Raw genomic sequence first — 18547 nt, forward strand, 5'->3', positions numbered from 1 at the left:
TTGGGTAGAACAAGATGGGACAATACAAAGTCTATGAAGGTCACTTTTGACCGACACATCTTTTTTCTTGCCCCATTATGTCATAACAAAAATGTCCCATAGGACAAACCAAGCTCCATTCCCCCCAAAAAATTGTCTGCCTCTAGAAGCTGCGAACAGTAGCCTACATACCAACCACATCTTCTCCGGTGTAATGAACTATCATTCTGGTGAAAGTTCCAAGGTTCTGTCACTGTATTGCAGTGTAAGATTAAGGTTGTATATCACCTTTAGGAAGCCAATGACAAACAACATTTCATCCATATGAAAATAAAGTAAATAGATCTTAAAATAATGTAAAAAAAGTGTTAAATCAGTCTCCAGTTGCTGCTAATGAATTAAATGATGAACATCCTGTCATTAAAGGTTGTATCAGCGATTGCAGGCCCAAAAAAGGCCCAAACATAAATGATCACATTCGTCTATTCTTTCCTAACGATCCGCTAGCTGTCCGCCCCATACATGGATTTCTATGGAACGTCACGAAAACATGCGTGCGCAACCAAGAGGCAGAAAGCACCACAGAACAGCATAGAGCAATGCAAAAGAGCAAAAGAATAAAATGAGTTTTTGTGCTGAAAACTGCACCAATTCGAAATCACGATGGCTAGAGAATGTTAAATATGTTCAATATCCCTAACGGAATGCATGTCTTCGCCAAAAATGACAAAATACGATGTTATATTAATAATCCAAATGAACGTCAAACTTTGAAATATAGTCTGAAATGAGATGTTATTATCATTGAGACAACAGGGGTATACAAAAAAATCAGATTTTAGCTTACAGCAGCCGACTATTTAGGTTAAGTTTATAACGTTGTGGACGGCCACCAAGCGTCTTCTGCCTCGCGGCTGCGCGCGCATCTAGTTTTGTTGGTAAACGGGAAACCCGTGTATAAGCAGGGCCGCGTTTGGGCATTGGGCAAAGGGGCTGCTGCCCCGGGCCCCGGCCACTAGGGGGCCCCGGCGCGGGACATTTAAAAAAGAAAACAAGTGTCTTATCGTGACCTGTCTTTGCCCGTATCAATGCATGCTATCACAGATAACAATGGCTTCGCATGAGACAATTAGGAAATATGAAAGCGGATCTCGAAAAAAGAGAGAGCTTCAGCCAGACGTTCTCAGTAATGCGCGCCAAAACCATGGCCGTACGCACTGGGCGTGTCAGCCAGGCTACTCATAACAACGAGAGAGAATTTCCCCTGTGTGCGTGTATTCACACCAAATTGGCCTAAGCTACCATAACTTATCAACTCTGAACAGTAGCCTATTCCATTAACTGCATGCCAGTAGGCTATTTACAATTTTCTGTAAAGTAAAGTTTGTAACGTTATCAAAATCAACTTAATGCAGAACTATGCACGCGCGCACCTTTTGTTTGAGCAGGAGAGATACACAGGCATGCTACAGAAGTTGTAGGCTAGCTTGTTGTTTTCTATTACTATCTATGCTGGTTATCAGCAAACAATGGTATAAGCCAGGGATTCCCAAACTGTGGTACGCGTACCCCCAGTGGTACGCGAGCTGCTTCTAGGGGGTACGCGAGATGAAAAGGGCTATGGCGGACAGGTGTAAAATTAACATTTTAAATCTTTTGTGATTAATTCATGAATAAATACACAATTTCGAATCAGGTCATAATGATATGGAAACATGCAATTAAAGGATATCATTTATAAACTCTGTATGTGTTCATCAAAAAAAGGGCAGCTTATTAAACATGACGCCTGGAATAGCTAATAGAATGCGTTACTTTTGAATGCGTTGGATGGTCCGTGGTCCGTGGGGGGGAAGTTTCGCGGATATAACAGGTTTTTGAAAACAACAAAAACAGAAAGGAGGGAAGGAGCAAAGCTAGGAGTTATTTCAGATGGGCAAGAAAGGTAACATTAAGCTAGGCTTTACATTTAACAAACTAAAGGTAGCCTAAGTTTAGCCTTTCTAGGCTGTATATGTTGTCCAAACGAATACATCCTTGTCAGGCGTTGTTGTAGGCCTATTATAAGATATTGTATGTGGATGTAACTTTTTAACTGACCAAATGCACACACCTAAAACCGGGAAACGGACAAATATTGTCAACGCGGGGGGGTATTATAGAATGCGTTACGTTTTTATGTGTTTATGTGTCGGATGGTGGGGGTACGCGAGCCGAGTCGTATATGTAGGCGGTGGTACGCGGGGGGAAAAGTTTGGGAACCGCTGGTATAAGCTAATTCAAGACTCATCATGGATATAACACGTTTTTTTTTTTTTAAACAACGAAAACAGAAAGGATGGAGACAGCAAAGCGAGAGGAGTTATTTCAAATGGGCAAGCAGCAAGCACAAGGTAGGCAAGATTATTGCTTGTCAAAACGTTAGGCTAGCATTACCACTGTTTAAAGCCATACGGTAACGTAGCCTTCGCTAGTACAAAACTAGCTTAAACTTTAGCCTTTATAGGGCTATACAAAGTTGTCCAAATAAATACCGGTAGGTCGTTGTTAGGCGTTGTTATAAAGATATTGCATGTGGATGTTATCCTACTACAGTATGTAGGCTACTTTTTAACTGACCAATGCAGGAACCTAACCGGGACAAATATTATCAAAGCGTTGAAAGTTAGGTGGGTGTGTGCCAAGCCTACCATCGCATTCATTCCTGCAGGCGCCCTGTCCACTTTTTTCAAAACGAAGTCCACGTCTAGGCATACCCTGTCCCTGACAACGTTACCGTTATCGGCTGCGACACCCCCCTTGTTTGTATTTGATGTGGTTGGGCTGTGTGTGCGCGCTAGACTGCGTGTTTCAATGTATTTGACGTCCTGGCTGGCTAGGGCTGCGTGTTACAGTGTATTACAAACAGCGTGTTACAATGCATCATGATGTGGCTGTGTGCGTGCGCGCCAAAGTCTAGGCTACAATGTTTCATGAGTTCAGAGTTCGGGAGTTGCACATTTTAGTCTGACCTGGGTACCACTGGCAGTTTTCAAGCCTTAGTTGAAGTAATTGATGGTAATAATGTAATATTTCATGGTTGATTTTTTGTGTGTGCATTGCCCCATGTTTGTAGGCTACTTGTTTTTTGTATGTTGGTACAATTGTATGTTGGTTATATGGTTCCACAATATAAATGCAAATTACATTTTTACATTATGTCTGTCATAATTTAATTGCCTCTCTCTCTCTGTCTTATTATGTATATTGATAATAATAATAATAGTAATATATATTGAAAAAAAATGGGGGGGGGCTCGGGGAGGCCTCTGCCCCGGGCCCCAGATGACCTTAACCTGGCCCTGCCCATAAGTAGGCAAAAAGCGCGTCTCTGTAGGCAGCCTAGGCTCTGAGATCTGCACACAAAAACAATTGCTACCAACAAGTGTTGCCAACCACTCAAAGGAAAAAGAAAGTGTTCCAACCAATAACCAATGAGATGCGCATTCAGGAGAGTTTCAATTGCACGGGAGGGAGGGGGAGGGAGTAGCGAGCTAGCTCTCTGTTTTGTTTGAACGTCAACAGAAGTGACGTTACCCCGCCATCACTGATACGACCTTTAAGGGTGTTACTTAATGTGTCCCTTCAGGGAGGAATGAAGAGTCAGACAAACCTCCTTTCTCAACCTGTCATGCAGTCCAAGGCTAAAGCTGAGGGGAACAAAAGGTATACAGTCATAGAAACATCAGAGTAACTTGTACATATATCATTCCATATCTCAGCTTCTTATGTACAACTGATGTATCCATAAAGCCTTTGTGTTGCCAGTAATGAACATCTCTGTTTTCTTTTGTCTTTGTTTTTTTTTTTTTTTTTGGGGGGGGGGGGGGGGGGGGGGGGGCTTTGAGGGACAATAGACTTTGAAAACAATTTGCTGAAATTATAATTAGCAGAAGACTATGAAGGTTTTGTTACACACCTTTTTCAAACTTTTTAAAATTTCATCCAAAGGACTTTGATTTCATCATTAATTAGATAACACACAGTATGCAAATTGTCACATCACATTGAAACCTCTGATACTTTTGCTGCACAGTCAAGGCTGACTGCCAAAGATGCAAATAATGAATGCATCGGTTACTCTGAAGGTGACACTAAGCGTGGGACTGTATTTCTTAAATGGAGGTAAACACTGATTTATGCAACTGTCAGTGATACAGTCATAACTCAAAATGCATTGCTCCCCTGCAGCCCTGGAACATGGATAGTGAGGCGAGATGCTGCATTACGGAGGCAGCTGTCCTGGCCTGTCAAAACAAATGCTCTGTTCCTTGCGACGACAGATGTTGGCTTTTCACTGCTCTGACGTGCTTTGGTTTCCACTTCTGCAGGTGAATTGTGCAACTATGTCTCAGTGCTGTCTTTGTAGCTACTGACTACTGTGTGATGCCTTAGACTGCACACCAAATTCCACCAGGGCATAAATCTAAGAGATGAGCTTGCTCGAAAGACATAAGCAAGCAGTTGATGAGTGATTAATTACTACAGCTGTTCACTGCATGTTCTGATAGCCTGTAATATATAATGTGCCATAAAGAAATTACTACAGCCATCAAGTAATTATGGCACACAATGCTAATATCCAGGGGACCTCATCTGAGATCTCAAGTGAGCACGTCACAGACCAGACTGTCATCTGATTGGAGAGCGGTGTTATCCCTGCAATGAACACTTCATTATTGAGGCCTGAAGGAAGGGACAATTCTCAAATCTTAACACAAACACATTTATCTTGAGAATAATGAGAAATGTGATATTCCTGTCATGATGACATAGGCGGACCTCATGCCCTCTGCAGCGAAACTGAACTCAATAGTGCCTGTGAAGTAGGGCTAGTTGGTGAAAGTAGTCCGTGGTCTCTCCCTGCGTCCCACAGCACACATCTTCATTACCAAACACCTATTAAACCAGCAGGGAGAGTTCAGGCGACTCATGTTTTATTCACAATCAGATAGATCCCCTGAACAAACCTGCAGAGCGTCTTAAGGGGGCCAGATGCAAAGCACAACCTCTCTCCACTTTCAAGCAGGGGTTTGAGAACATGACCTTATCCCTTATTTGAGCTGCATCCCACTGCTGCTTGCTGCTGACTTATCACAAAAAGGAAGATTGGTGCTGAATCTCTTTTGTAATGGAAATACAAGTGAGCAACCTAATAGTCTTAAACGCGGGCATTTCAAATCTATGTCAGGAAAAACAAATGAAAATACATTCCCCAAGCCAGGGTAATAGATTGGCCAGTGTGCTGTTGAACCTGAGGGCTGTGCTACGCATCCTTCCTGACTGTGCAGGCAGATGAAAAAGCAATTCATTTAAATTAAGTGCACAACTTTGAAAACACATTTTCCAGGTTAGGGCATTTCTATTCATTGAGGAAAATGTTCCATTCCAACACATTACAACATATCATGCAAGCATCAGAATGTCTCCACAGTTTGTTTATTTGACAATTGTGTGCCGGCTAAATGCCAGTAATCTACTAAATTCAGCTTATTTTGGGACAGAAATGGCCATTGAGTTTAAATCACAAAGTAGTACAAACCATTTTCACAGAATAAGTGTGCAATTACCCTTTATTACTTGATGCAAATGTTAGGCCCCTACTTTGGAAATCAACTCATTATCACAATCATTATCATTATCACATTGTGACAAACTGTGCTGTAAAAACAGCACTACACATGCAAAACAGCCAACAATAAGATGAGTTTTGGCTCTAACGAATGGGCTGATACACTGCAGAGGGAGTTTGGTGTATGGATGGTCTTTGCCACAAGGGCTCAGTTGGGGGGAAATCTAGAATGAGATGGTAAGTGATACTGAATCTTTCAAAAGTGATGAGTCTGACTGACCTTCCACTCCAGTGTTCACCTTGGGTTTGTGTAATGGCTCCATATGAACAGTACAATGGCACAGGGAAATGTTTGCAGATCATTAACATTGCTTGCATTTGCCTTACTTAAGTCAAGAATCCTATTTAGACAACTGCTGTTTAATTAGGGATGTAAAATACATTTTATGAAACCTTCCTCCCTTTCATCACATTTCTTTTCTTTTTCTTTCCTTTAGCAATTTTGTCCAAAGTGTCGGCAATTTGAGGTTAGAGGTTAGGGACCAACAACAATAAAAAAAAACCTGCGTACATAGCTCTGACTAAAAAAACTAAAGAACACAGTGTGTACATCAGGGCAATGTTAACTTAACTTCAGAACAGTAACTTCAGAACTTGTAACACACTGCACTGCATGGGTGTAAAATGTAAAAAAAGCAGCAATTATCCATTATAAAATTATCGAAAAAAACTAGACAAACACTCTACGCATAGGCCGAAATAAAAACATAGGCTATATAGTAGGCCTAGGCTATGCTATATATTGCAATGATGACCACCCAGTAATGAATAATCAACTAGATACAGCATGGAATGATTAGTGATTCCTGATTGACAAATCTGAATACCTATCTGAAACCCTAAATATTTTCCCCCGGACACCTCCCCCCAATCAAAACACATCGGTACTGACACATTCTATGACACAGAGAGGGAGCGGGAGACACAAACACTCACGCGCACACACACAGACCGGGAAAACAGGAAGTAGTCTACAGGGGAACCAACAAAACAGTCCAACAAGGGTAGAAGTCTCGGTATGCTATATATTGCAATGATGACCACCCACACCCAGTAATCAATGATCAACTAGATACAGCGTGGAAGCACGATTTCTTCCTACCGTAGCCTAGGCCTACTTGTCCAAAACGGCCCATACAGCATCCAGACCCCCGGCCTCCATTACCCTGCTTCTTTCTCACCTTGTGTCCAGTGCAGCTCTATGTCCTTTAGAAATCCATGACCTCACGTAAGGAAAGGGGTTGAACCGGGTAAGCGGCGGGCCAACAAGGCAAATGAAGAGTAGAGAGGAGATGGTAGAGGTAGATGGTATTCCCTGAAAGCCCTGATGACATTCTGCGGGCTATCGATGCAAAACTGCTGGCAGAGCGTCTCAACTTCTCTCCCCGAACAGCGCGTCACCATCCTGTGACCAATATTTTATTGAGGATAAAGCACTTTCAAATCCTCGATTCTCCTCGATCCTTGTTGTATCCTGTTTGGTCTTTCCCCTATTTCTAAAGACTAATAAGAAATATATCAACATTGAACACTACACAAACAGTAATTTATTTATTTTTTCGTTTAGGCGTTATATTGACGTAAGAGTTGACGGATCCAATAAAAAAAGGTTCCGGATCCAATGTCGGAGGTGCCGGAACATGTTCCGGCGTGTTCCGGCTCAAATTAAGCCCTGGTCATAAGACATTTGGAGGAACATTGGGGATAGACTAGGTGCATTTTTCCAGCAGATGCATTCCTTAGCGCAGACTTCTACTGTATGTGTTCCACACCACTGCAGTTATGTCCTGCTCTCTTTGCACTGTCTCCTGGCTTAATGGTGATTAATGATCTGTAAGAAACACTGGCCAGCTTGCAGGTCAGTTCCAAGGCACTGGGATTTTGCTTAGCTATCAGTAAATATGACTTAATCCTAATAATTCTAAAAAAAATGGGCCAAACAGTTCAATATAATGACTAAGTATGCATATAACACTACAAATAAACTCATGGTCAGCTATTTATGAGACAGGTAATTAAACGTAAGCCTCTAAAATTGTTGGTTCTCAGTGTGAGTCTGGTGCCATGCTGTTTGTGTTCAGCAGCCAACTGCTGTGCCAACGTCTTAATGTAGCGCCTGGAGTGGCTTCACATGTTTACAGTTCAAATCCTCTCAGACGTGTAATGATAACTCAGTGTGCTGAAGGATAACCTGAGCACTGAGTGCACACTTACAATAGGGGACTTGTAAAAGAGTTTGCAAATGAATTTGACAGCTACCAAAGCTACCACTTTATTCAAAAGTTTAAGCAAGTTTTGATGTACCAACAGCAATGCCTTAGTCAAAACTTTACAGCATTTGTAATTGCCTTTCTAAATTAAGGACAGGAATAAAATTCATTAGTTGTAATTCATATGTCCGATCGATACATAATATACAATGTACGCAATATAATATAAGCTCTTTACATTTGCATGGTAACTTAATTTAGATGATTCAGTCAGTTTTACAATTCTCAAACATTAGATTAAATGGAATTGAAATCTATCTTGTGATGTCTGAAATATCGGCAGGGGATTGGGATGACATCCAAAACTGAGAATCAATTAAATCCCCATCACTCCCCTGTGCAACCGACGGGCCTCTCATTCTCCTGATCTTGCATTAACTTTTTTTTCTGGGTTTTTTTTGCTTTCCATTCATTTCTCCTGCGCTGTGTCTCTATCAGATGTGGGGAAAGAGTTAGAGTCCCTAATTGAAGCAATCACTCACCTGCTAAAGCTGTCCCATATGCTAAAGAGCTGCCAAGTTGTGGCGAGCCGGGGGGAAAAAGGCCTCCGGGCTGGGGGGGCAGCAAGAGTACTTTTTTCTACTTATTTACTGTGACTGACAAGTAAATTCTAGAAGGGGAAAATACAAAGCGTGTCCTTGTCCACAAGAGTCGTTGTTGACTGAAAGATTTCATGCTCCTTTGAAAAAAGAGAGAAGGTGCAAGAGAGGGAGAGAGAGGGAGAGAGAGAGAGAGAGAGAAAGAGAGAGAGAAACAGCATCGACAGCATTCCACTGAAGTCACCTTGCTGTTCAGTGTAAGGTCCACTGTTCATCAGAGACACAGCTCACCACCACTGTAAAGGTTCTGGCATTGATATTTTCAATCAGCGTTTTGAATACCATTGTGACCAGCAATGGGTCTTCCACACCATTCCATCTGCCACAGGGCAGAGCCCTGCCCCAGAAACCCCCTCAGTGTGCCAGCTTAGGTGCCCATTATGCTCCCTCTCAGCCATCCTGCCATCTGCTGCCACTTCATGGACTCACCGTCCAGCCACCAAATCGCCACAGCAATCTGCAAAACTTTATGTAGACTTTGTGGTCATTCTGCATCATTTTTTGTCAACATGTATGCAAGTATTTTATTATCGGACTTATAATATGGTTATTACCATGTTAATAACATACAACTGACATAAGTATTACAAGTTGGAAATATCAAAACAGCAAAACATGGGTATGGACCAAGGAGAAAGAGAGATGTGAAAGGCAGAGAGAAAGTGAGAGACAGATAGAGAGAAAGTGAGAGAGGTATAGAGTAAGGTGCTGATGTTGAGAAAGATTACAAATGTAGTGTCAGACAAATAGCTGATGTGACATTGCCTACAACATAACATGTCCTTTTCCGATCACTATGGTGATAAAGGCCCCTCAAGACTGTGTGTCATGCTTTAGATGAAGGAGGGTGCGGCTTGCAGCAGAGCACGTAGCCCATATGGGTGAACTCCCAGGGGGGTTGCAGCTTGAAGGATGAGTACTTTGAAATGAGCTATTAGCTGAAGATGTAAGTGGTTTCTCAGCGATGCATCAGACAAACACATGGCTGCACTCAGCTTACGTACCACATCACACATACACACAGATACACAAAGATAAACATACAAACACATGTGGTCATGACTGCCATGATGGTCTATTACCGTGTCACAGGAATGGCTATAATCCTTTGAATTATAGGCTGCATAGAGCCTGTCAAGATGTGTGTGTGTGTGTGTGTGTGTGTGCGCGCGCACCCCTTGGAAGGCTTTCAAAATGATGTGAGAACAGATAATTTCGCTAAAGCTTTGTATCCTAACAAAAACATTGGATGATCAGATCTGTTGTCTATTAACCACTGGCTCCTATTTGGTTGCCAGAAAGTGAAATAATGGGAAACAAAAAACCCACTGAAGTGCCCTTCACACAAACAGAGGTGAGCTAGTGAGGATGAAGAGCCTCCTACACTCACAGAGTGAATAGATCAAACAGACCCTTGAGTGCAAGCGGTGTGTATTGGTTGATTAGTTTGCCTCTTGCTTGACATTTTCACTTTTTTACTTTAAAGTGCATGAGGGGAAGAAAGGATGTTCCCTCAGAATGCACAAACAATGAAAAAAAACTATGATTCCTTTCATTAGGTCCCCACTTGAAAATGCTACGCTTCTAAGCCCACCGCAGCAGGCTGGCACAAGGGCCTGGCGTCCTCCACACGGGCACAAAAAGAAACTCCACAGAAGTTCTTCAGAACCAATTTCTTCTTCACTGCCCCTGAACAGCTGCCTGCTGTTTTAAGTCCACGGCACAGGAGACAGGCAAGAGGGTGCACATCCCTTATTTAAAAGTGACACCTCTTTCCTGGCCGACACCCCTAACTTCCTCTCTGACTGCCACCTGAATCCAGAGGTCTTTACAGTGGTCCGTCTCAAACTCAGTGACATTTTTGGGTCCTTATTTGACCCTACACTGCAGTGATGCTTTCAGAAATGCAATCAAAACAATGGCCAAACAATGAAACAGGAATATAGGGGGCAAGATTTCCCTTTGGCGGAATGATACTGGTTGTCCTCTACAACATTTTTACATGCTGATATGACATGTTGAGGTATAAAAGGTTATCATCCCATGCGTTTTGAATATGGACATTTGATTAACTGCATACAATTAAGACTAAATGAAATCTCTCTGTAACACTGACAGGAATGAAAGATGATGCCCTACCAAAGATTCTGTGTCAAAATGAATGTTTGAAAGTCAGATGTATTGGACCGTTTGGGCAAGGTCCATCAGTTGTTATCTTTCACTCATCAAGAGGAGCCTGGAGAAGTGCTGACCTGGCGCCCCGGTCTCTGAATCTCCACGCCCTGCGTTCATTACACACACAGTGGCGGGAGAGAGAGACGCTGCAGCTCCAATGCCTCTTGTTCACTTTTCAAAGGCTGACAGGCAGCACCGCCCGCCTCGCCTCCCCGCCAACCTGACACGTCCAGCTGCTTAAATCTACTCTCCACAAAGCCTGCCTGTCCTCCCGTCGTCTCCTACTTTCCTTTTCCGCTGCGCTCCAGTCCAAGGTTTAACTCACCTACTTTTTTGTCCATATGCTCATGTCTTGACATACCAATGCTGCTTGAACACTCACTTATGCGGTCACTCATCTCCATGGCATCTGAGATGAATATTCAAACCTTCTCTCTGAATATTCAAACGTTCTCTCTTCATCAGTGACACTGGAGTGATCTGAGCCAAAACTCATTAGTATCTCATAACTGAGCCAGTAGGCCTACATTAGGCCAACTACTGCAGACTTGTCTCAAAACCTGAAACACTAAATTATATATTTCAGAAGATATAACACAATATCCAAGTGGTAAATAATAATTTAATTCACATTGAAAAAATGCTTAATCAATATCTTAGATTGATTAAAACTACTGTATAATTGCATCAATTACTGTAATATGCAGGTCAAACTATATTAGTGATTGCAGTGCAAGTCTACAGAGTTTGCTTATATCAGGTCTAATATCAGGTCTGAAACATAATGATTTAAATAAAACTAATAAAGCTGGAATTAATATTGTACGATTTTGTGTCTACGCATATTGGATGTATTTTGTGTCTACCGCATATTGGATGCATATTTTGTGAGCCATGAAAACCAGTTTCTCAAGTGGCATCTCCAGATTGCTCCAGATGAATAGATGACAGCCACAGAACATAGTGGAATATTAATCTTAGCCCTGGTCCTTTGTGGCACAAATACTACATGATGTATGTAGGGTGCACAGTAAGTGGGTGATCCATGTGTGGTTGCTCTGAGAATCCTTCTCTGCCAAATAAATGGCACATTGTTCACATTATTTACAACAGTGTAAGCTGTTGTGCACCTGCCAAGCAAGCGCTCAGCTCCAATCATATAGGTGGATATCATGTTGGAAATCATGTACACAGATGTCAGGGGAACAGCAACGGCAGTCAGGAGAGCTCATCCGTTCCCTGTAACTCATCAGAGGTCTGCTGTGCCAAACTAATGGCACAACTATCTAGAGTCCATACAACCAGACATGTCAGCCAGTGGCTTCTGTGGGGCGGAAACAGAGAGGAGGAAACTGAGGGAGAGGGAGAGAGAGAGAGGAGGAGACTAAGAGTGAGAGCCTCTACTGTGGTGTGTGTGTGTGTGTGTGTGTGTGTGTTTTAGTCTGAGAGGGAGTGAGGGAGGGCTTAGTGAGCGAGTGGCTGACTGCCTGCAGCTAGAACACTCTACTCTCTCCCCCTAATCTTCTATCCTCTCCCTCTCTGCCTTCTTTCTTCTCTCCTTTCCTCCCTTTTCCTTGTGTCTTAAGGCAGACGGGCCTTTTAATGTTAAAACATTCCACTGTTTGGAAAACATTGCTTGGCTTAATAATATTTCATCTTGTATAAGCCCTTGCAATGGCTCTCTTGTTTATACAAAATAATGTATATTATGAAATATACAGCAAATTGATTCACAATGCATCAGTTCCTGGATTAAAACATATTTGGCAGCCAGCAATCTTTGTGCAACATCGAGAATTTAGCTACATTACTGTGATTTGTATGGTATGTGACATTAACATACAGTTAAATTATCACCTGCTCAGAAAAGATCACCTGAGACACCTAAAGCCATGTAAGTTTTATATGTGATAACACGTGATATGCCTGATATTGTTAGTATACCGTCAGTAGTCAGCTCTCTGGCATTTGTGAGAACTGGATTCATTTTAGCCCCTGAGATTACAAAACTGGAAATGGGTAAGTGAAGTTGTTGGGATACAAACCCTGGTAACCTTACCAAACATCTTGTGACAATGGCCTTCTTCACCTAATAAAGGTTACATCCCCAAACAGTCTGTGAGTGCCCAAGCCATGTACTGACTCACTTTTTCAGCAGCCTCAGACCTCAGTCCTTGGAGTGGCCATCCTCAAAAACCAAAACCCAAGAGCAATGCAGAGCTATCTATCACTAAATTGGCCAATCACCTATCGTACATGTGTATGAAATGCCCTATAGAAATAAACTCGCCTGGCCTTTCCTTGCCTACCTCCACTGGTCTGGTGTGTGCTTGCCAACCTTAGTCACTCATTTTTGCTACTGGTCATGCATACTTTAGTTTTTTCTTTTCAAAGGCTTCCTCAACCACATCTTCGAAGGAAATCAATAACTCAATAAATTAAACAATATGCCCACACTGAGAATACAACACCATTTCTGCTTTCATAGCAGCCACTAGAACACACCGAGGAACTTCACGTGGCCTTCCAACATTAGACAGAAATATCCAATCCCGTGCATTGCCTTATTTGCCAGCACATTAAACCTCTTGCATGAAAGAAACCCTACTGTCCCTGTCTAGCAAAACCTAACCTCAACACATTTATTCTAACACGCCACTTATTTAAAAACCTGATTATTTCTTCACATAGCAACCCTGAGTCAAGCTAATTTTAACCAGACAGAATATGTTTTAATGAGCCGACAGCCAAACACATCTTGTAGCCTCTACCTTCACTGACTGAGGTTCAGCAGAGATAGGAGGACATCATAAGTGCTCATGTGGTTCATATCCATAGGCCACAAATCTCTTCAGCTGATCTTCATTTTCTCCTCATTATGCACCACTTCATCCATTGCCCATGCTTTGCCTGAGAAGCTGCTTCTGCTCATTGCTCATGAACAGAAAGAAATTGCAGAAATCACCTTCCCCATTAATAAACAGCCCTTTCAACCAGTTTTCACTCAGTGATAAATGTATGTCTTTGTCTGATGTTCTATTCCTAATAATATGAATCTGACATAATCAAGTGAAACAGTATCCTTTAGAAAGTACACTCAAGCAGGCTGCCCCAATTCTGATGTTACTTCATGCCTTGCCGTCTTCCAAACCCAATAATAGGTCATTTTAAATAGGTAGCCATAACATCCTGGAGCTAAGGCTTTGATTTGTATTTGTGGCATCTTTCCTATCCTGGCCTCTCTAGCCGTATTGCCTCATGGCCATTTGTCATGTGAACAAAGATGTGACATCAGTCCACACTACCACACACCACCAAACACTGCTTTCAACACAGAGTGTGCTGCTAGAAAAGGACAGACACTAACAAAACTGGCTAAGAATCATCCGTCACCCCAAAGACAGCTGAGATTATTATAGACTACAGACATCTGCGGTCAGGGTCACTGTGCACTTTCTAACGTGCCAGCATGGCAAGTGGCATCAGATACCGACAGAGAACAGGCGAATACCAAACACACCATGAAGCATGAGAGAAATTACCACAAGGGCCATTTCCTGAAAAGACTGGGGGTCAAATTACAGTAGCACAGGCACGCGCGCACACACACACACACACACACACACACACACACACACACACACATATACACACACACACACACACACACACATACACACACACACACACACACACAGACTGTCACTGCACCCCTTGACTGTGAGGCAGATTCATCTCAGCAGGAGGCGTCCACTGACACTCTTAATGCACTCTCTCTGAGCTGTAATACTGCTCCAGTGGGAGGAGGAGCAGATGGGGCCACAAGGGACAGAGCAGGGAGGGACCTCCTTCTGCACAGCCATCCCCCCCCACACACACACACACACACACAGTATGCACTGCCTAGTTGTACACCATGCACACCAAACAGGAATCAACTGAGAGAGAGTGACATCACACCACAGCATATGTCACTTGCCAGCACATGCGCCAATGTATCTTGTACGTGGAGATTGTGTTTGCTTATATGTGTGTGTGTGTGTGTGTGTGAGTGTGTGTGTTTGTTTCTGTGTGCAGGCTTCTGCCTCTACCCGGCAGCGTGTGGTGGGGGCAGCCTGTGTGTGTGCCGATGAGTGTGTGGATTGATGTGAGTGTTATCGGATCCATCGCTGGGGATGCTGCTGTGCACTGCGACCTCGCTGCTATCAGCACTCGCCGGCTCTCCTCGTCATCGCCGCAGCTTTTTTAATCACACGCGCCCTTTTGTTCCCCTTCATGGGAGATCTATGTGCGATTTGTGCGGTGGCCAAACTCTCCGCCTGTCAGACAAGACACATACACAAACACGCCTTGTATTCAGTGTTGGCGGCTGTTGGTTTCAAATGTTAGCTCATCCCTCTCTTTTCCTCCATTTCTCTCTCTCTACCACGCCACCCCCATCCCTTCAGCATTGGTCGAGGGAGGATGTGCTTTCTAATCTTGCCCTTGTAAATTCATGTCAGTTGATAGAGTGGAGGTAGTAAAACACATTTCTTCTACATTTACCACTCTATGTTGTATACCATCACAATTTGATATATGGGTTCAACCAATGCAAGCGCCTTCACAGATTCTCAAATTATTGAATCATTCTGACACATAATCCAATCAAGGTTATAGCAAAGATATGAATATTTTCATACAAATGAGTGTGCATAATATAACCAAAGTCTACATGACACAGTATGATTATTGTGGGAGGTAGTGGTTCTCCAGCAGCTTTGGTGGAATCCAGTGGACCTTCCACAGACATGGCCAGTACTTCAAAAGCCAGGGACTATACTGCCCTCAAATGGGGACTCTGAGAAGTGCTCATATTGACAAATGGAGCATCTACAGAATGTAGTACTTTTTGTAGGTCAGTGTCATTGATTATTGACATCTCTGGTCAGTATCCATGTCTTCAAACCAGCAGATACTCTTAGGAGTGTGAGTTTCCACCAATTTGCCTCAAATACAACCCAGCGACCCCAAAGACAAAGCTAAGCACAAACAGACTCAGTAATATGATGTCCATTATAAATAGACAGAGCATCGAATAAATTATGCAGTAACCTACAGCTTCTAGTTTTCGCCCTACTTCCATTTGCTAAACAAGCATAGTGTTAATCTTTCACAGAGCAATATGTCTGCAAGACATCTCTGGTGCATAAAAAAAGCCAAGAGCTACACTGAGCTGCACTACCTACACTGCATCCACAACACTGCTAGCACAGAGGGGGCACAATCCATAACTCTCTGTTGACATCTCATGTTTATCATAGATAGGCCTGTAAGTCCTATCCCCTGGGGAACAATAAAGTATCTATCTATCTATCTATCTATCTATCTATCTATCTATCTAAGTCATAGCACTCCTTAAGAGGAATCATAAGGAAGATGGGGTGATTCACACTGCTGTTCCTGCTGCAAGACATGTGTCTGGCTGGCAGGCTTACGTGAGAGGAGGCCGGGAGATTGCTAAATCCTTTCCCTGGACCTTGATGATAGACGTTGCGCGCCAGGAACCAACTGTTATCTCACATGGATATACTGTACAAGCTTATCCCATCCACCTAGCTTGTAGATGCACAACAAAATGTTTCAGCAATTGCGGGATTGTTAACCCCATTGTGTATTATGGGTGTAATGATGATGTGGTTTGGATCACTGCCACTAAAAGAGATTCTGCTGGAGGTGCTTTTGCTGTACGATCAATAATTATAATCAATAACAATAATAATACCTTTGGGGGAATGAATACCTTTTTGGGGGGGGAAACATAGCCTATCTAATAAACTGAAATTACATTATTAAAAGAACCTTTTTTTCAATCATTCTACACACTTCACAGAGCCATGTGACGTGTGCAACCCAGGGAGGAAGTAACCTAAGAGGAGGAAGAGCGCTCATGTGTGTAAAAAAAAAGGACTGCAAGGAATGTATGCAGGTATACATACAGACAGGTGTTCCTTTAAAAAAAATGGGAAAAACATTTGAGGCACCAATGTTGTGACTGCTATTTAGGTTTCCATGAAGTGAAATCAACTGAATGTTTATTGGTGGCACATGTACTGTTTACGACACGAAGCAAGTCTGCTCCACTGGCATTTAGACATCTGCCACAAATGGCAACAATAATGCAAACAAAGCGGCTACGAACTGTGCCAACAGAATCTTAATTCAGTTAACCAACGTTAACAGTGTCACCTAATTCCTCTACCATGCAAGTCTATGAGGGCAACAGGCCACACACAAATACTGAGAAGCGGGAGGTCCGTATCCCAACAGGCAGTGTGTGATGGATGCTCCCAGGAGGAGACAAACCTCAGCAGAGCGCTTAATCACAGGCCTAACGAGGTCCAAGCCCACATCACTGATAAGAGGCTGTACTCCAGCTCTCATCCCAAACGGTGCTCTTGGTGACAAATGCCTCTGTGCTCTACTTACTGTGTGTGGCAGTGGAGGCCCGTGCAGTCACCCTGGTGCCGGCGTAACACTGGCCAGCCTGCCAGGCCCGCTCTCAGGAGGCTATTTCCTTTCACTTCTCTTAACGTGGGGGGTGGTGCTGAAGGGGACCCACATCAACCTGCAGGAACATTAGCACTTAACTACATCAGAGTCAGAGGCAGGTCACGCTCACCTTTCTGCCACCATCACCACTTATGGGCCACTCCGACACAGGCATGGGATACGCTTACCTCCTGAGGATAAGTGGAATTTACTAAGCAAGCCACCGGTTCATGTCCCCCATTTGCTTTGTGCTCATCAAAATTTATTCTCCTCTGTGGGGACAGCCATGCATCTCCCCTCTTCCGAGGTTTATAAAGCTGCTTCAGATGTTCTGCAGGGAGATGATGACACTAATGCTAGTACTATACCTCTTCCATGGATCTGATAGTGTTCCACACCATGGAGACACGAAAAGCTGAAAATTGAGAGGCAGCAGCACACTGTAGGTTAATACAAAAAATGACACTTTGCAAGAACCGTATCGCAGAAGGCAGAGCTTAGAATCTCTGAACGTGACATGAAATGGATGATGGGAAAGAGATGAGAGCATCTGAAAGAAGGGAGATAGAGGCGAAAAGCCTCAGAGACCAGAAAATGGTAGTGGAGAGGAGGCTCATATACATGCAGACAGCACACCTTCCACAGGCTTTATCAGCAAACATGTAGTCACGCTCTGGGAAACACAGCTACACACAAGAGTGACACAAGAGAAAATGCTTAACTGCAGTGAGCAGCCGTTAGGCAGAGCACAAAGGCTACTTTTGTTCCCACAGACTGAAAGCATTAGATTGAGACGTGCATTCCATAGCAAGTAGGAGCATTTCTAAATTGAAGAAGCTGTTTTAAGGCAACGTAAGGTGACCAGTGTTCTGAGTGAAATTAATTATTGACTATTGAAGTCATTCAGTGCATGGCAACAAGCCAAAGTGCAATATTACATCAAAAATACTCCATATGCCCGATGCCAACCTCATCATTCGTCCGAGCCAAGAGTGATGCTGAGGTGGATATGAAGAACATAAAAGAATTGTTGGGGGAAAGTTGAATTATATTGACAGATGTTCACCAGCTCCTGCCAGTGTTGGGTAAAATGTTTTTTTTTAATTATATAACCACAGATATTGAAGAGAAATGGATGGCTGAAAAGCAAGTTCCCTAACTTCTGAAAATCTAATTCCAAGTTGGTTTTCTTTTGAGTTTCCAGTGTCCTTTAAAAAAAAAAAAGAAATGTGGCAAAGCTTGCACACACACACACACAAACAGACATATACACACACATTCTCACATAGGCTATACGCACACGCATAAACAAACACTCAAAC

Source organism: Alosa pseudoharengus, unplaced genomic scaffold (genome assembly GCF_046254945.1).
Source record: "Alosa pseudoharengus isolate Yale_2024_CS ecotype anadromous, Long Island Sound unplaced genomic scaffold, YU_APseudo_1.1 YU_APseudo_1.1_scf_16, whole genome shotgun sequence".
In the NCBI taxonomy this organism is placed as follows: domain Eukaryota; kingdom Metazoa; phylum Chordata; class Actinopteri; order Clupeiformes; family Clupeidae; genus Alosa; species Alosa pseudoharengus.